We start from the raw sequence: 19,778 nt of genomic DNA, 5'->3' as shown, positions 1-19,778 counted from the left end.
GAAAGGCAGTAAGATGCATCCTCATTTCAATGTCTACTGAAATAATACAGGTTGACACCAGGAAACATTAACGCCACTGCATCCTTGCTGCTTTCTCATGTAGAAGTCTGTTTAATGTGAAAACAAGGTGATATCTAATTAGCACACAGGTAAGGAATTAAGAAAATCTTTATTTAAGGGTGAAGATGTTTCTCACAAAATCGTTGCCCCAATGCATCATTGAAATTCAAGCTGGAAAGATGATTTTAATATATCACTTGTACATTTTGTATTGCTCTTCTGGTGACAATGTAGTTTGTTTTTGTCAATTACCCTTTTAATAATAGGGTAAAGAAAATTAAGTGGATTTTTTAAAAAATAATTATACTGTCAATATACTATTAAAACAAATTAAAATGGTAAAAGTTATTGTACTTTAAGTAAAAATAAAAGAGCAAAAATATCAATCCCAGTTTTGATTACTTAAATTAACAAAAAAAAATGCATATAGCAAAGGATAGTTTCAATATGCCTACCTCTGGGTTATGGGCCCAGCATGCTTCCATTGCAGTACTCTGCTGCACATGTAAGTGCAAGAGATCCTGAAGCACTCACTCATCATGGGAAAGTACCAATGTGTTTCTTCGTTGGTTGATGGAAGAAACATCTTACAAAAACTCTCCAGATTATTGACTTTTTAAAGTTTTTCTAGGAAACGTTCTAGATGTATGCTTATTAGCCTTTGTCAGTACTTACTTTTTACAAAGTGTCTCTGTGGCGCAATCGGTTAGTGTGTCTGGCTACTAACCAAAAGGTTGGTGGTTCAATCCCACCCAGGGACGTAATTGACCTTGTTATCAGATTTTGGTGATCTTTAAGTAGACAAGTCAAAATTTCAAACCCCCTGTTATGGTGTAGGGTACCTGGCCTTCTCTGATGTAATCAGAGTTAGATTTGATTCAGTGATTTTATAAAAACAGCTAGGAAGCACAATTTAGCAGTGGGTTGCAGAGAAAAAGAAATATGCTGGAAAAAAAATCCAATTGAGTGATTAAACAGCTCTTCATTTTCTGGCTTTATTTTTATGCTAACAAATTTGTTCTCTGAAAAGTGTCCACAAAGCCAAGTCTCTGATTAACACCTTTGTAGGTATGGTTTTTCACCTATTACTAAATTAAACTTGCTTCATTGGAAAGGCAGCAAGATGCATCCTCATTTCAATTTCTACTGAAATAATACAGGTTGACACCAGGAAACATTAACGCCACTGCATCCTTGCTGCTTTCTCATGTGGAAGTCTGTTTAATGTGAAAACAAGGTGATATCTAATTAGCACACAGGTAAGGAATTAAGAAAATCTTTATTTAAGGGTGAAGATGTTTCTCACAAAATCGTTGCCCCAATGCATCATTGAAATTCAAGCTGGAAAGATGATTTTAATATATCACTTGTACATTTTGTATTGCTCTTCTGGTGACAATGTAGTTTGTTTTTGTCAATTACCATTTTAATAATAGGGTAAAGAAAATTAAGTGGATTTTTGAAAGAAAACAATACTGTCAATATACTATTAAAACAAATTAAAATGGTAAAAGTTATTGTACTTTAAGTAAACATAAAATAGCTAACATATCAATCCCAGTTTTGGATTACTTTAATTAACAAAAAAAATGCATATAGCAGAGGATAGTTTCAATCTGCCTACCTCTGGGTAATGGGCCCAGCATGCTTCCATTGCAGTACTCTGCTGCACATGTAAGTGCAAGAGATCCTGAAGCACTCACTCATCATGGGAAAGTACCAATTTGTTTCTTCGTTGGTTGATTTAAGAAAATTCTTACAAAAACTCTCCAGATTATTGACTTTTTAAAGTTTTTCTAGGAAATGTTCTAGATGAATGCTTATTAGCCTTTGTCAGTATGTACTTTTTGCAAAGTGTCACTGTGGCGCAATCGGTTAGTGTGTCCGGCTACTAACCAAAAGGTTGGTGGTTCAATCCCACCCAGGGACATAATTGACCTTGTGATCAGGTTTTGGTGATATTTAAGTAGACAAGTCAAAATTTCAAACCCCCTCTTATGGTGTAGGGTACCTGGCCTTCTCTGATGTAATCAGAGTTAGATTTGATTCAGTGATTTTATAAAAAAACAGCTAGGAAGCACAATTTAGCAATGGGTTGCAGAGAAAAAAAATATGCTGGCAGAAAAATCCAATTGAGTGATTAAACAGCTCTTCATTTTCTGCCTTTATTTTTATGCTAACAAATTTGTTCTCTAAAAAGTGTCCACAAAGCCAAGTCTCTGATTAACACCTTTGTAGGGATGGTTTTTCACCTATAACTAAATTAAACTTGCTTCATTGGAAAGGCAGCAAGATGCATCCTCATTTCAATGTCTACTGAAATAATACAGGTTGACACCAGGAAACATTAACGCCACTGCATCCTTGCTGCTTTCTCATGTAGAAGTCTGTTTAATGTGAAAACAAGGTGATATCTAATTAGCACACAGGTAAGGAATTAAGAAAATCTTTATTTAAGGGTGAAGATGTTTCTCACAAAATCGTTGCCCCAATGCATCATTGAAATTCAAGCTGGAAAGATGATTTTAATATATCACTTGTACATTTTGTATTGCTCTTCTGGTGACAATGTAGTTTGTTTTTGTCAATTACCCTTTTAATAATAGGGTAAAGAAAATTAAGTGGATTTTTTAAAAGAAAACTATACTGTCAATATACTATTAAAACAAATTAAAATGGTAAAAGTTATTGTACTTTAAGTAAAAATAAAAGAGCAAAAATATCAATCCCAGTTTTGATTACTTAAATTAACAAAAAAAAATGCATATAGCAAAGGATAGTTTCAATCTGCCTACCTCTGGGTTATGGGCCCAGCATGCTTCCATTGCAGTACTCTGCTGCACATGTAAGTGCAAGAGATCCTGAAGCACTCACTCATCATGGGAAAGTACCAATGTGTTTCTTCGTTGGTTGATGGAAGAAACATCTTACAAAAACTCTCCAGATTATTGACTTTTTAAAGCTTTTCTAGGAAACATTCTAGATGTATGCTTATTAGCCTTTGTCAGTATATACTTTTTGCAAAGTGTCTCTGTGGCGCAATCGGTTAGTGTGTCCAGCTACTAACCAAAAGGTTGGTGGTTCAAGCCCACCCAGGGACGTAATTGACCTTGTTATCAAATTTTGGTGATCTTTAAGTAGACAAGTCAAAATTTCAAACCCCGTGTTATGGTGTAGGGTACCTGGCCTTTTCTGATGTAATCAGAGTTAGATTTGATTCAGTGATTTAATAAAAACAGCTCTGAAGCACAATTTAGCAGTGGGTTGCAGAGAAAAAGAAATATGCTGGCAAAAAAAATCCAATTGAGTGATTAAACAGCTCTTCATTTTCTGGCTTTATTTTTATGCTAACAAATTTGTTCTCTGAAAAGTGTCCACAAAGCCAAGTCTCTGATTAACACCTTTGTAGGGATGGTTTTTCACCTATTACTAAATTAAACTTGCTTCATTGGAAAGGCAGCAAGATGCATCTTCATTTCAATGTCTACTGAAATAATACAGGTTGACACCAGGAAACATTACCGCCACTGCATCCTTGCTGCTTTCTCATGTAGAAGTCTGTTTAATGTGAAAACAAGGTGATATCTAATTAGCACACAGGTAAGGAATTAAGAAAATCTTTATTTAAGGGTGAAGATGTTTCTCACAAAATCGTTGCCCCAATGCATCATTGAAATTCAAGCTGGAAAGATGATTTTAATATATCACTTGTACATTTTGTATTGCTCTTCTGGTGACAATGTAGTTTGTTTTTGTCAATTACCATTTTAATAATAGGGTAAAGAAAATTAAGTGGATTTTTGAAAGAAAACAATACTGTCAATATACTATTAAAACAAATTAAAATGGTAAAAGTTATTGTACTTTAAGTAAAAATAAAAGAGCAAAAATATCAATCCCAGTTTTGATTACTTAAATTAACAAAAAAAATGCATATAGCAAAGGATAGTTTCAATCTGCCTACCTCTGGGTTATGGGCCCAGCATGCTTCCATTGCAGTACTCTGCTGCACATGTAAGTGCAAGAGATCCTGAAGCACTCACTCATCATAGGAAAGTACCAATGTGTTTCTTCGTTGGTTGATGGAAGAAACATCTTACAAAAACTCTCCAGATTATTGACTTTTTAAAGTTTTTCTAGGAAACGTTCTAGATGTATGCTTATTAGCCTTTGTCAGTACGTACTTTTTACAAAGTGTCTCTGTGGCGCAATCGGTTAGTGTGTCTGGTTGGTGGTTCAATCCCACCCAGGGACGTAATTGACCTTGTTATCAGATTTTGGTGATCTTTAAGTAGACAAGTCAAAATTTCAAACCCCCTGTTATGGTGTAGGGTACCTGGCCTTTTCTGATGTAATCAGAGTTAGATTTGATTCAGTGATTTAATAAAAACAGCTCTGAAGCACAATTTAGCAGTGGGTTGCAGAGAAAAAGAAATATGCTGGCAAAAAAAATCCAATTGAGTGATTAAACAGCTCTTCATTTTCTGGCTTTATTTTTATGCTAACAAATTTGTTCTCTGTAAAGTGTCCACAAAGCCAAGTCTCTGATTAACACCTTTGTAGGGATGGTTTTTCACCTATTACTAAATTAAACTTGCTTCATTGGAAAGGCAGCAAGATGCATCTTCATTTCAATGTCTACTGAAATAATACAGGTTGACACCAGGAAACATTACCGCCACTGCATCCTTGCTGCTTTCTCATGTAGAAGTCTGTTTAATGTGAAAACAAGGTGATATCTAATTAGCACACAGGTAAGGAATTAAGAAAATCTTTATTTAAGGGTGAAGATGTTTCTCACAAAATCGTTGCCCCAATGCATCATTGAAATTCAAGCTGGAAAGATGATTTTAATATATCACTTGTACATTTTGTATTGCTCTTCTGGTGACAATGTAGTTTGTTTTTGTCAATTACCATTTTAATAATAGGGTAAAGAAAATTAAGTGGATTTTTGAAAGAAAACAATACTGTCAATATACTATTAAAACAAATTAAAATGGTAAAAGTTATTGTACTTTAAGTAAAAATAAAAGAGCCAAAATATCAATCCCAGTTTTGGATTACTTTAATTAACAAAAAAAAATGCATATAGCAGAGGATAGTTTCAATCTGCTTACCTCTGGGTTATGTGCCCAGCATGCTTCCATTGCTGTACTCTGCTGCACATGTAAGTGCAGTAGATCCTGAAGCACTCACTCATCATGGGAAAGTACCAATGTGTTTCTTCGTTGGTTGATGGAAGAAACATCTTACAAAAACTCTCCAGATTATTGACTTTTTAAAGTTTTTCTAGGAAACGTTTTAGATGAATGCTTATTAGCCTTTGTCAGTATAGACTTTTGCAAAGTGTCTCTGTGGCGCAATCAGTTAGTGTGTATGGCTATTAACCAAAAGGTTGGTGGTTCAATCCCACCCAGGGACGTAATTGACCTTGTTGTCAGATTTTGGTGATCTTTAAGTAGACAAGTCAAAATTTCAAACCCCCTCTTATGGTGTAGGGTACCTGGCCTTCTCTGATGTAATCAGAGTTAGATTTGATTCAGTGATTTTATAAAAACAGCTAGGAAGCACAATTTAGCAGTGGGTTGCAGAGAAAAAGAAATATGCTGGCAAAAAAATCCAATTGAGTGATTAAGCCATTTTCTAGCTTTATTTTTATGCTAACAAATTTGTTCTCTGAAAAGTGTCCACAAAGCCAAGTCTCTGATTAACACCTTTGTAAGGATGGTTTTTCACCTATTACTAAATTAAACTTGCTTCATTGGAAAGGAAGCAAGATGCATCCTCATTTCAATGTCTACTGAAATAATACAGGTTGACACCAGGAAACATTATCGCCACTGCATCCTTGCTGCTTTCTCATGTGGAAGTCTGTTTAATGTGAAAACAAGGTGATATCTAATTAGCACACAGGAAAGGAATTAAGAAAATCTTTATTTAAGGGTGAAGATGTTTCTCACAAAATCGTTGCCCCAATGCATCATTGAAATTCAAGCTGGAAAGATGATTTTAATATATCACTTGTACATTTTGTATTGCTCTTCTGGTGACAATGTAGTTTGTTTTTGTCAATTACCATTTTAATAATAGGGTAAAGAAAATTAAGTGGATTTTTGAAAGAAAATAATACTTTCAATATACTATTAAAACAAATTAAAATGGTAAAAGTTATTGTACTTTAATGAAAAATAAAAGAGCAAAAATATCAATCCCAGTTTTGGATTACTTTAATTAACAAAAAAATATGCATATAGCAGAGGATAGTTTTAATCTGCCTACCTCTGGGTTATGGGCCCAGCATGCTTCCATTGCAGTACTTTGCTGCACATGTAAGTGCAAGAGATCCTGAAGCACTCACTCATCATGGGAAAGTACCAATGTGTTTCTTCGTTGGTGGATGGAAGAAACATCTTACAAAAACTCTCCAGATTATTGACTTTTTAAAGTTTTTCTAGGAAACGTTTTAGATGAATGCTTATTAGCCTTTGTCAGTATATACTTTTGCAAAGTGTCTCTGTGGCGCAATCAGTTAGTGTGAATGGCTATAAACCAAAAGGTTGGTGGTTCAATCCCACCCAGGGACGTAATTGACCTTGTGATCAGATTTTGGTGATCTTTAAGTAGACAAGTCAACATTTCAAACCCCCTCTTATGGTGTAGGGTACCTGGCCTTCTCTGATGTAATCAGAGTTAGATTTGATTCAGTGATTTTATAAAAACAGCTAGGAAGCACAATTTAGCAGTGGGTTGCAGAGAAAAAGAAATATGCTGGCAAAAAAATCCAATTGAGTGATTAAACAGCTCTTCATTTTCTGGCTTTATTTTTATGCTAACAAATTTGTTCTCTGAAAAGTGTCCACAAAGCCAAGTCTCTGATTAACACCTTTGTAAGGATGGTTTTTCACCTATTACTAAATTAAACTTGTTTCATTGGAAAGGCAGCAAGATGCATCCTCATTTCAATGTCTACTGAAATAATACAGGTTGACACCAGGAAACATTATCGCCACTGCATCCTTGCTGCTTTCTCATGTGGAAGTCTGTTTAATGTGAAAACAAGGTGATATCTAATTAGCACACAGGTAAGGAATTAAGAAAATCTTTATTTAAGGGTGAAGATGTTTCTCACAAAATCGTTGCCCCAATGCATCATTGAAATTCAAGCTGGAAAGATGATTTTAATATATCACTTGTACATTTTGTATTGCTCTTCTGGTGACAATGTAGTTTGTTTTTGTCAATTACCATTTTAATAATAGGGTAAAGAAAATTAAGTGGATTTTTTAAAGAAAATAATACTTTCAATATACTATTAAAACAAATTAAAATGGTAAAAGTTATTGTACTTTAATGAAAAATAAAAGAGCAAAAATATCAATCCCAGTTTTGGATTACTTTAATTAACAAAAAAATATGCATATAGCAGAGGATAGTTTTAATCTGCCTACCTCTGGGTTATGGGCCCAGCATGCTTCCATTGCAGTACTTTGCTGCACATGTAAGTGCAAGAGATCCTGAAGCACTCACTCATCATGGGAAAGTACCAATGTGTTTCTTCGTTGGTTGATGGAAGAAACATCTTACAAAAACTCTCCAGATTATTGACTTTTTAAAGTTTTTCTAGGAAACGTTCTAGATGTATGCTTATTAGCCTTTGTCAGTATGTACTTTTTGCAAAGTGTCTCTGTGGCGCAATCGGTTAGTGTGTCCGGCTACTAACCAAAAGGTTGGTGGTTCAATCCCACCCAGGGACGTAATTGACCTTGTTATCAGATTTTGGTGATCTTTAAGTAGACAAGTCAAAATTTCAAACCCCCTGTTATGGTGTAGGGTACCTGGCCTTTTCTGATGTAATCAGAGTTAGATTTGATTCAGTGATTTAATAAAAACAGCTAGGAAGCACAATTTAGCAGTGGGTTGCAGAGAAAAAGAAATATGCTGGCAAAAAAAATCCAATTGAGTGATTAAACAGCTCTTCATTTTCTGGCTTTATTTTTATGCTAACAAATTTGTTCTCTGAAAAGTGTCCACAAAGCCAAGTCTCTGATTAACACCTTTGTAGGGATGGTTTTTCACCTATTACTAAATTAAACTTGCTTCATTGGAAAGGCAGCAAGATGCATCTTCATTTCAATGTCTACTGAAATAATACAGGTTGACACCAGGAAACATTACCGCCACTGCATCCTTGCTGCTTTCTCATGTAGAAGTCTGTTTAATGTGAAAACAAGGTGATATCTAATTAGCACACAGGTAAGGAATTAAGAAAATCTTTATTTAAGGGTGAAGATGTTTCTCACAAAATCGTTGCCCCAATGCATCATTGAAATTCAAACTGGAAAGATGATTTTAATATATCACTTGTACATTTTGTATTGCTCTTCTGGTGACAATGTAGTTTGTTTTTGTCAATTACCCTTTTAATAATAGGGTAAAGAAAATTAAGTGGATTTTTTAAAGAAAACAATACTGTCAATATACTATTAAAACAAATTAAAATGGTAAAAGTTATTGTACTTTAAGTAAAAATAAAAGAGCCAAAATATCAATCCCAGTTTTGGATTACTTTAATTAACAAAAAAAAATGCATATAGCAGAGGATAGTTTCAATCTGCTTACCTCTGGGTTATGTGCCCAGCATGCTTCCATTGCTGTACTCTGCTGCACATGTAAGTGCAGTAGATCCTGAAGCACTCACTCATCATGGGAAAGTACTAATGTGTTTCTTCGTTGGTTGATGGAAGAAACATCTTACAAAAACTCTCCAGATTATTGACTTTTTAAAGTTTTTCTAGGAAACGTTTTAGATGAATGCTTATTAGCCTTTGTCAGTATGTACTTTTGCAAAGTGTCTCTGTGGTGCAATCAGTTAGTGTGAATGGCTATAAACCAAAAGGTTGGTGGTTCAATCCCACCCAGGGACGTAATTGACCTTGTGATCAGATTTTGGTGATCTTTAAGTAGACAAGTCAACATTTCAAACCCCCTGTTATGGTGTAGGGTACCTGGCCTTCTCTGATGTAATCAGAGTTAGATTTGATTCAGTGATTTTATAAAAACAGCTAGGAAGCACAATTTAGCAGTGGGTTGCAGAGAAAAAGAAATATGCTGGCAAAAAAATCTAATTGAGTGATTAAACAGCTCTTAATTTTCTGGCTTTATTTTTATGCTAACAAATTTGTTCTCTGAAAAGTGTCCACAAAGCCAAGTCTCTGATTAACACCTTTGTAGGGATGGTTTTTCACCTATTACTAAATTAAATTTGCTTCATTGGAAAGGCAGCAAGATGCATCCTCATTTCAATGTCTACTGAAATAATACGGGTTGACACCAGGAAACATTAACGCCACTGCATCCTTGCTGCTTTCTCATGTGGAAGTCTGTTTAATGTGAAAACAAGGTGATATCTAATTAGCACACAGGTAAGGAATTAAGAAAATCTTTATTTAAGGGTGAAGATGTTTCTCACAAAATCGTTGCCCCAATGCATCATTGAAATTCAAGCTGGAAAGATGATTTTAATATATCACTTGTACATTTTGTATTGCTCTTCTGGTGACAATGTAGTTTGTTTTTGTCAATTACCATTTTAATAATAGGGTAAAGAAAATTAAGTGGATTTTTGAAAGAAAACAATACTGTCAATATACTATTAAAACAAATTAAAATGGTAAAAGTTATTGTACTTTAAGTAAAAATAAAAGAGCAAAAATATCAATCCCAGTTTTGATTACTTAAATTAACAAAAAAAATGCATATAGCAAAGGATAGTTTCAATCTGCCTACCTCTGGGTTATGGGCCCAGCATGCTTCCATTGCAGTACTCTGCTGCACATGTAAGTGCAAGAGATCCTGAAGCACTCACTCATCATAGGAAAGTACCAATGTGTTTCTTCGTTGGTTGATGGAAGAAACATCTTACAAAAACTCTCCAGATTATTGACTTTTTAAAGTTTTTCTAGGAAACGTTCTAGATGTATGCTTATTAGCCTTTGTCAGTATGTACTTTTTGCAAAGTGTCTCTGTGGCGCAATCGGTTAGTGTGTCCGGCTACTAACCAAAAGGTTGGTGGTTCAATCCCACCCAGGGACGTAATTGACCTTGTTATCAGATTTTGGTGATCTTTAAGTAGACAAGTCAAAATTTCAAACCCCCTGTTATGGTGTAGGGTACCTTACCTTTTCTGATGTAATCAGAGTTAGATTTGATTCAGTGATTTAATAAAAACAGCTAGGAAGCACAATTTAGCAGTGGGTTGCAGAGAAAAAGAAATATGCTGGCAAAAAAAATCCAATTGAGTGATTAAACAGCTCTTCATTTTCTGGCTTTATTTTTATGCTAACAAATTTGTTCTCTGAAAAGTGTCCACAAAGCCAAGTCTCTGATTAACACCTTTGTAGGGATGGTTTTTCACCTATTACTAAATTAAACTTGCTTCATTGGAAAGGCAGCAAGATGCATCTTCATTTCAATGTCTACTGAAATAATACAGGTTGACACCAGGAAACATTACCGCCACTGCATCCTTGCTGCTTTCTCATGTAGAAGTCTGTTTAATGTGAAAACAAGGTGATATCTAATTAGCACACAGGTAAGGAATTAAGAAAATCTTTATTTAAGGGTGAAGATGTTTCTCACAAAATCGTTGCCCCAATGCATCATTGAAATTCAAGCTGGAAAGATGATTTTAATATATCACTTGTACATTTTGTATTGCTCTTCTGGTGACAATGTAGTTTGTTTTTGTCAATTACCATTTTAATAATAGGGTAAAGAAAATTAAGTGGATTTTTGAAAGAAAACAATACTGTCAATATACTATTAAAACAAATTAAAATGGTAAAAGTTATTGTACTTTAAGTAAAAATAAAAGAGCCAAAATATCAATCCCAGTTTTGGATTACTTTAATTAACAAAAAAAAATGCATATAGCAGAGGATAGTTTCAATCTGCTTACCTCTGGGTTATGTGCCCAGCATGCTTCCATTGCTGTACTCTGCTGCACATGTAAGTGCAGTAGATCCTGAAGCACTCACTCATCATGGGAAAGTACCAATGTGTTTCTTCGTTGGTTGATGGAAGAAACATCTTACAAAAACTCTCCAGATTATTGACTTTTTAAAGTTTTTCTAGGAAACGTTTTAGATGAATGCTTATTAGCCTTTGTCAGTATGTACTTTCACAAAGTGTCTCTGTGGCGCAATCAGTTAGTGTGTATGGCTATTAACCAAAAGGTTGGTGGTTCAATCCTACCCAGGGATGTAATTGACCTTGTTATCAGATTTTGGTGATCTTTAAGTAGACAAGTCAAAATTTCAAACCCCCTCTTATGGTGTAGGGTACCTGGCCTTCTCTGATGTAATCAGAGTTAGATTTGATTCAGTGATTTTATAAAAACAGCTAGGAAGCACAATTTAGCAGTGGGTTGCAGAGAAAAAGAAATATGCTGGCAAAAAAATCCAATTGAGTGATTAAACAGCTCTTCATTTTCTGGCTTTATTTTTATGCTAACAAATTTGTTCTCTGAAAAGTGTCCACAAAGCCAAGTCTCTGATTAACACCTTTGTAAGGATGGTTTTTCACCTATTACTAAATTAAACTTGCTTCATTGGAAAGGCAGCAAGATGCATCCTCATTTCAATGTCTACTGAAATAATACAGGTTGACACCAGGAAACATTATCGCCACTGCATCCTTGCTGCTTTCTCATGTGGAAGTCTGTTTAATGTGAAAACAAGGTAATATCTAATTAGCACACAGGTAAGGAATTAAGAAAATCTTTATTTAAGGGTGAAGATGTTTCTCACAAAATCGTTGCCCCAATGCATCATTGAAATTCAAGCTGGAAAGATGATTTTAATATATCACTTGTACATTTTGTATTGCTCTTCTGGTGACAATGTAGTTTGTTTTTGTCAATTACCATTTTAATAATAGGGTAAAGAAAATTAAGTGGATTTTTTAAAGAAAATAATACTTTCAATATACTATTAAAACAAATTAAAATGGTAAAAGTTATTGTACTTTAATGAAAAATAAAAGAGCAAAAATATCAATCCCAGTTTTGGATTACTTTAATTAACAAAAAAATATGCATATAGCAGAGGATAGTTTTAATCTGCCTACCTCTGGGTTATGGGCCCAGCATGCTTCCATTGCAGTACTTTGCTGCACATGTAAGTGCAAGAGATCCTGAAGCACTCACTCATCATAGGAAAGTACCAATGTGTTTCTTCGTTGGTGGATGGAAGAAACATCTTACAAAAACTCTCCAGATTATTGACTTTTTAAAGTTTTTCTAGGAAACGTTTTAGATGAATGCTTATTAGCCTTTGTCAGTAAATACTTTTGCAAAGTGTCTCTGTGGCGCAATCAGTTAGTGTGAACGGCTATAAACCAAAAGGTTGGTGGTTCAATCCCACCCAGGGACGTAATTGACCTTGTGATCAGATTTTGGTGATCTTTAAGTAGACAAGTCAACATTTCAAACCCCCTCTTATGGTGTAGGGTACCTGGCCTTCTCTGATGTAATCAGAGTTAGATTTGATTCAGTGATTTTATAAAAACAGCTAGGAAGCACAATTTAGCAGTGGGTTGCAGAGAAAAAGAAATATGCTGGCAAAAAAATCCAATTGAGTGATTAAACAGCTCTTAATTTTCTGGCTTTATTTTTATGCTAACAAATTTGTTCTCTGAAAAGTGTCCACAAAGCCAAGTCTCTGATTAACACCTTTGTAGGGATGGTTTTTCACCTATTACTAAATTAAATTTGCTTCATTGGAAAGGCAGCAAGATGCATCCTCATTTCAATGTCTACTGAAATAATACGGGTTGACACCAGGAAACATTAACGCCACTGCATCCTTGCTGCTTTCTCATGTGGAAGTCTGTTTAATGTGAAAACAAGGTGATATCTAATTAGCACACAGGTAAGGAATTAAGAAAATCTTTATTTAAGGGTGAAGATGTTTCTCACAAAATCGTTGCCCCAATGCATCATTGAAATTCAAGCTGGAAAGATGATTTTAATATATCACTTGTACATTTTGTATTGCTCTTCTGGTGACAATGTAGTTTGTTTTTGTCAATTACCATTTTAATAATAGGGTAAAGAAAATTAAGTGGATTTTTGAAAGAAAACAATACTGTCAATATACTATTAAAACAAATTAAAATGGTAAAAGTTATTGTACTTTAAGTAAAAATAAAAGAGCAAAAATATCAATCCCAGTTTTGATTACTTAAATTAACAAAAAAAATGCATATAGCAAAGGATAGATTCAATCTGCCTACCTCTGGGTTATGGGCCTAGCATGCTTCCATTGCAGTACTCTGCTGCACATGTAAGTGCAAGAGATCCTGAAGCACTCACTCATCATAGGAAAGGACCAATGTGTTTCTTCGTTGGTTGATGGAAGAAACATCTTACAAAAACTCTCCAGATTATTGACTTTTTAAAGTTTTTCTAGGAAACGTTCTAGATGTATGCTTATTAGCCTTTGTCAGTACGTACTTTTTACAAAGTGTCTCTGTGGCGCAATCGGTTAGTGTGTTTGGTTACTAACCAAAAGGTTGGTGGTTCAATCCCACCCAGGGACGTAATTGACTTTGTTATCAGATTTTGGTGATCTTTAAGTAGACAAGTCAAAATTTCAAACCCCCTGTTATGGTGTAGGGTACCTGGCCTTCTCTGATGTAATCAGAGTTAGATTTGATTCAGTGATTTAATAAAAACAGCTAGGAAGCACAATTTAGCAGTGGGTTGCAGAGAAAAAGAAATATGCTGGCAAAAAAAATCCAATTGAGTGATTAAACAGCTCTTCATTTTCTGGCTTTATTTTTATGCTAACAAATTTGTTCTCTGAAAAGTGTCCACAAAGCCAAGTCTCTGATTAACACCTTTGTAGGGATGGTTTTTCACCTATTACTAAATTAAACTTGCTTCATTGGAAAGGCAGCAAGATGCATCTTCATTTCAATGTCTACTGAAATAATACAGGTTGACACCAGGAAACATTACCGCCACTGCATCCTTGCTGCTTTCTCATGTAGAAGTCTGTTTAATGTGAAAACAAGGTGATATCTAATTAGCACACAGGTAAGGAATTAAGAAAATCTTTATTTAAGGGTGAAGATGTTTCTCACAAAATCGTTGCCCCAATGCATCATTGAAATTCAAGCTGGAAAGATGATTTTAATATATCACTTGTACATTTTGTATTGCTCTTCTGGTGACAATGTAGTTTGTTTTTGTCAATTACCATTTTAATAATAGGGTAAAGAAAATTAAGTGGATTTTTGAAAGAAAACAATACTGTCAATATACTATTAAAACAAATTAAAATGGTAAAAGTTATTGTACTTTAAGTAAAAATAAAAGAGCCAAAATATCAATCCCAGTTTTGGATTACTTTAATTAACAAAAAAAAATGCATATAGCAGAGGATAGTTTCAATCTGCTTACCTCTGGGTTATGTGCCCAGCATGCTTCCATTGCTGTACTCTGCTGCACATGTAAGTGCAGTAGATCCTGAAGCACTCACTCATCATGGGAAAGTACCAATGTGTTTCTTCGTTGGTTGATGGAAGAAACATCTTACAAAAACTCTCCAGATTATTGACTTTTTAAAGTTTTTCTAGGAAACGTTTTAGATGAATGCTTATTAGCCTTTGTCAGTATGTACTTTTGCAAAGTGTCTCTGTGGCACAATCAGTTAGTGTGTATGGCTATTAACCGAAAGGTTGGTGGTTCAATCCCACCCAGGGACGTAATTGACCTTGTTATCAGATTTTGGTGATCTTTAAGTAGACAAGTCAAAATTTCAAACCCCCTCTTATGGTGTAGGGTACCTGGCCTTCTCTGATGTAATCAGAGTTAGATTTGATTCAGTGATTTTATAAAAACAGCTAGGAAGCACAATTTAGCAGTGGGTTGCAGAGAAAAAGAAATATGCTGGCAAAAAAATCCAATTGAGTGATTAAACAGCTCTTCATTTTCTGGCTTTATTTTTATGCTAACAAATTTGTTCTCTGAAAAGTGTCCACAAAGCCAAGTCTCTGATTAACACCTTTGTAAGGATGGTTTTTCACCTATTACTAAATTAAACTTGCTTCATTGGAAAGGCAGCAAGATGCATCCTCATGTCAATGTCTACTGAAATAATACAGGTTGACACCAGGAAACATTATCGCCACTGCATCCTTGCTGCTTTCTCATGTGGAAGTCTGTCTAATGTGAAAACAAGGTGATATCTAATTAGCACACAGGTAAGGAATTAAGAAAATCTTTATTTAAGGGTGAAGATGTTTCTCACAAAATCGTTGCCCCAATGCATCATTGAAATTCAAGCTGGAAAGATGATTTTAATATATCACTTGTACATTTTGTATTGCTCTTCTGGTGACAATGTAGTTTGTTTTTGTCAATTACCATTTTAATAATAGGGTAAAGAAAATTAAGTGGATTTTTTAAAGAAAATAATACTTTCAATATACTATTAAAACAAATTAAAATGGTAAAAGTTATTGTACTTTAATGAAAAATAAAAGAGCAAAAATATCAATCCCAGTTTTGGATTACTTTAATTAACAAAAAAATATGCATATAGCAGAGGATAGTTTTAATCTGCCTACCTCTGGGTTATGGGCCCAGCATGCTTCCATTGCAGTACTTTGCTGCACATGTAAGTGCAAGAGATCCTGAAGCACTCACTCATCATGGGAAAGTACCAATGTGTTTCTTCGTTGGTGGATGGAAGAAACATCTTACAAAAACTCTCCAGATTATTGACTTTTTAAAGTTTTTCTAGGAAACGTTTTAGATGAATGCTTATTAGCCTTTGTCAGTATATTCTTTTGCAAAGTGTCTCTGTGGCGCAATCAGTTAGTGTGAACGGCTATAAACCAAAAGGTTGGTGGTTCAATCCCACCCAGGGACGTAATTGACCTTGTGATCAGATTTTGGTGATCTTTAAGTAGACAAGTCAACATTTCAAACCCCCTCTTATGGTGTAGGGTACCTGGCCTTCTCTGATGTAATCAGAGTTAGATTTGATTCAGTGATTTTATAAAAACAGCTAGGAAGCACAATTTAGCAGTGGGTTGCAGAGAAAAAGAAATATGCTGGCAAAAAAATCCAATTGAGTGATTAAACAGCTCTTCATTTTCTGGCTTTATTTTTATGCTAACAAATTTGTTCTCTGAAAAGTGTCCACAAAGCCAAGTCTCTGATTAACACCTTTGTAGGGATGGTTTTTCACCTATTACTAAATTAAACTTGCTTCATTGGAAAGGCAGCAAGATGCATCTTCATTTCAATGTCTACTGAAATAATACAGGTTGACACCAGGAAACATTACCGCCACTGCATCCTTGCTGCTTTCTCATGTAGAAGTCTGTTTAATGTGAAAACAAGGTGATATCTAATTAGCACACAGGTAAGGAATTAAGAAAATCTTTATTTAAGGGTGAAGATGTTTCTCACAAAATCGTTGCCCCAATGCATCATTGAAATTCAAGCTGGAAAGATGATTTTAATATATCACTTGTACATTTTGTATTGCTCTTCTGGTGACAATGTAGTTTGTGTTTGTCAATTACCATTTTAATAATAGGGTAAAGAAAATTAAGTGGATTTTTGAAAGAAAACAATACTGTCAATATACTATTAAAACAAATTAAAATGGTAAAAGTTATTGTACTTTAAGTAAAAATAAAAGAGCAAAAATATCAATCCCAGTTTTGATTACTTAAATTAACAAAAAAAATGCATATAGCAAAGGATAGTTTCAATCTGCCTACCTCTGGGTTATGGGCCCAGCATGCTTCCATTGCAGTACTCTGCTGCACATGTAAGTGCAAGAGATCCTGAAGCACTCACTCATCATAGGAAAGTACCAATGTGTTTCTTCGTTGGTGTATGGAAGAAACATCTTACAAAAACTCTCCAGATTATTGACTTTTTAAAGTTTTTCTAGGAAACGTTCTAGATGTATGCTTATTAGCCTTTGTCAGTACGTACTTTTTACAAAGTGTCTCTGTGGCGCAATCGGTTAGTGTGTCTGGTTGGTGGTTCAATCCCACCCAGGGACGTAATTGACCTTGTTATCAGATTTTGGTGATCTTTAAGTAGACAAGTCAAAATTTCAAACCCCCTGTTATGGTGTAGGGTACCTGGCCTTTTCTGATGTAATCAGAGTTAGATTTGATTCAGTGATTTAATAAAAACAGCTAGGAAGCACAATTTAGCAGTGGGTTGCAGAGAAAAAGAAATATGCTGGCAAAAAAAATCCAATTGAGTGATTAAACAGCTCTTCATTTTCTGGCTTTATTTTTATGCTAACAAATTTGTTCTCTGAAAAGTGTCCACAAAGCCAAGTCTCTGATTAACACCTTTGTAGGGATGGTTTTTCACCTATTACTAAATTAAACTTGCTTCATTGGAAAGGCAGCAAGATGCATCCTCATTTCAATTTCTACTGAAATAATACAGGTTGACACCAGGAAACATTAACACCACTGCATCCTTGCTGCTTTCTCATGTGGAAGTCTGTTTAATGTGAAAACAAGGTGATATCTAATTAGCACACAGGTAAGGAATTAAGAAAATCTTTATTTAAGGGTGAAGATGTTTCTCACAAAATCGTTGCCCCAAAGCATCATTGAAATTCAAGCTGGAAAGATGATTTTAATATATCACTTGTACATTTTGTATTGCTCTTCTGGTGACAATGTAGTTTGTTTTTGTCAATTACCCTTTTAATAATAGGGTAAAGAAAATTAAGTTGATTTTTTAAAGAAAACTATACTGTCAATATACTATTAAAACAAATTAAAATGGTAAAAGTTATTGTACTTTAAGTAAAAATAAAAGAGCAAAAATATCAATCCCAGTTTTGATTACTTAAATTAACAAAAAAAATGCATATAGCAAAGGATAGTTTCAATCTGCCTACCTCTGGGTTATGGGCCCAGCATGCTTCCATTGCAGTACTCTGCTGCACATGTAAGTGCAAGAGATCCTGAAGCACTCAGTCATCATGGGAAAGTACCAATGTGTTTCTTCGTTGGTTGATGGAAGAAACATCTTACAAAAACTCTCCAGATTATTGACTTTTTAAAGTTTTTCTAGGAAACGTTCTAGATGTATGCTTATTAGCCTTTGTCAGTATGTAATTTTTGCAAAGTGTCTCTGTACCGCAATCGGTTAGTGTGTCCGGCTACTAACCAAAAGGTTGGTGGTTCAATCCCACCCAGGGACGTAATTGACCTTGTTATCAGATTTTGGTGATCTTTAAGTAGACAAGTCAAAATTTCAAACCCCCTGTTATGGTGTAGGGTACCTGGCCTTCTCTGATGTAATCAGAGTTAGATTTGATTCATTGATTTTATAAAAACAGCTAGGAAGCACAATTTAGCAGTGGGTTGCAGAGAAAAAGAAATATGCTGGCAAAAAAAAATCCAATTGAGTGATTAAACAGCTCTTCATTTTCTCGCTTTATTTTTATGCTAACAAATTTGTTCTCTGAAAAGTGTCCACAAAGCCAAGTCTCTGATTAACACCTTTGTAGGGATGGTTTTTCACCTATTACTAAATTAAACTTGCTTCATTGGAAAGGCAGCAAGATGCATCCTCATTTCAATGTCTACTGAAATAATACAGGTTGACACCAGGAAACATTAACGCCACTGCATCCTTGCTGCTTTCTCATGTAGAAGTCTGTTTAATGTGAAAACAAGGTGATATCTAATTAGCACACAGGTAAGGAATTAAGAAAATCTTTATTTAAGGGTGAAGATGTTTCTCACAAAATCGTTGCCCCAATGCATCATTGAAATTCAAGCTGGAAAGATGATTTTAATATATCACTTGTACATTTTGTATTGCTCTTCTGGTGACAATGTAGTTTGTTTTTGTCAATTACCCTTTTAATAATAGGGTAAAGAAAATTAAGTGGATTTTTTAAAGAAAACTATACTGTCAATATACTATTAAAACAAATTAAAATGGTAAAAGTTATTGTACTTTAAGTAAAAATAAAAGAGCAAAAATATCAATCCCAGTTTTGATTACTTAAATTAACAAAAAAAATGCATATAGCAAAGGATAGTTTCAATCTGCCTACCTCTGGGTTATGGGCCCAGCATGCTTCCATTGCAGTACTCTGCTGCACATGTAAGTGCAAGAGATCCTGAAGCACTCAGTCATCATGGGAAAGTACCAATGTGTTTCTTCGTTGGTTGATGGAAGAAACATCTTACAAAAACTCTCCAGATTATTGACTTTTTAAAGTTTTTCTAGGAAACGTTCTAGATGTATGCTTATTAGCCTTTGTCAGTATGTACTTTTCGCAAAGTGTCTCTGTGGCGCAATCAGTTAGTGTGTCCGGCTACTAACCAAAAGGTTGGTGGTTCAGTCCCAACCAGGGACGTTATTGACCTTGTTATCAGATTTTGGTGATCTTTAAGTAGACAAGTCAAAATTTCAAACCCCCTGTTATGGTGTAAGGTACCTGGCCTTCTCTGATGTAATCAGAGTTAGATTTGATTCATTGATTTTATAAAAACAGCTAGGAAGCACAATTTAGCAGTGGGTTGCAGAGAAAAAGAAATATGCTGGCAAAAAAAAATCCAATTGAGTGATTAAACAGCTCTTCATTTTCTGGCTTTATTTTTATGCTAACAAATTTGTTCTCTGAAAAGTGTCCACAAAGCCA

General features: G+C 34.7%; 2 non-coding genes across 2 annotated transcripts; both read left to right on the top strand.

The window, feature by feature from the left end:
* Positions 1–747: 747 nt before the first annotated feature.
* On the top strand, positions 748–821 carry TRNAS-ACU (transfer RNA serine (anticodon ACU)). The gene has a single exon. It is a non-coding gene; the product is annotated as a tRNA-Ser (tRNA).
* A 12,767-nt stretch (positions 822–13,588) lies between these two features.
* Positions 13,589–13,662, top strand: TRNAS-ACU (transfer RNA serine (anticodon ACU)). The gene has a single exon. It is a non-coding gene; the product is annotated as a tRNA-Ser (tRNA).
* The last annotated feature ends 6,116 nt before the right edge of the window (positions 13,663–19,778 follow it).

This window comes from Pseudophryne corroboree, unplaced genomic scaffold, assembly GCF_028390025.1.
Source record: "Pseudophryne corroboree isolate aPseCor3 unplaced genomic scaffold, aPseCor3.hap2 scaffold_478, whole genome shotgun sequence".
In the NCBI taxonomy this organism is placed as follows: domain Eukaryota; kingdom Metazoa; phylum Chordata; class Amphibia; order Anura; family Myobatrachidae; genus Pseudophryne; species Pseudophryne corroboree.
The sequence above is the reverse complement of the archived record's forward strand: the minus strand, read 5'-3'. Positions and strand labels throughout refer to the sequence as shown.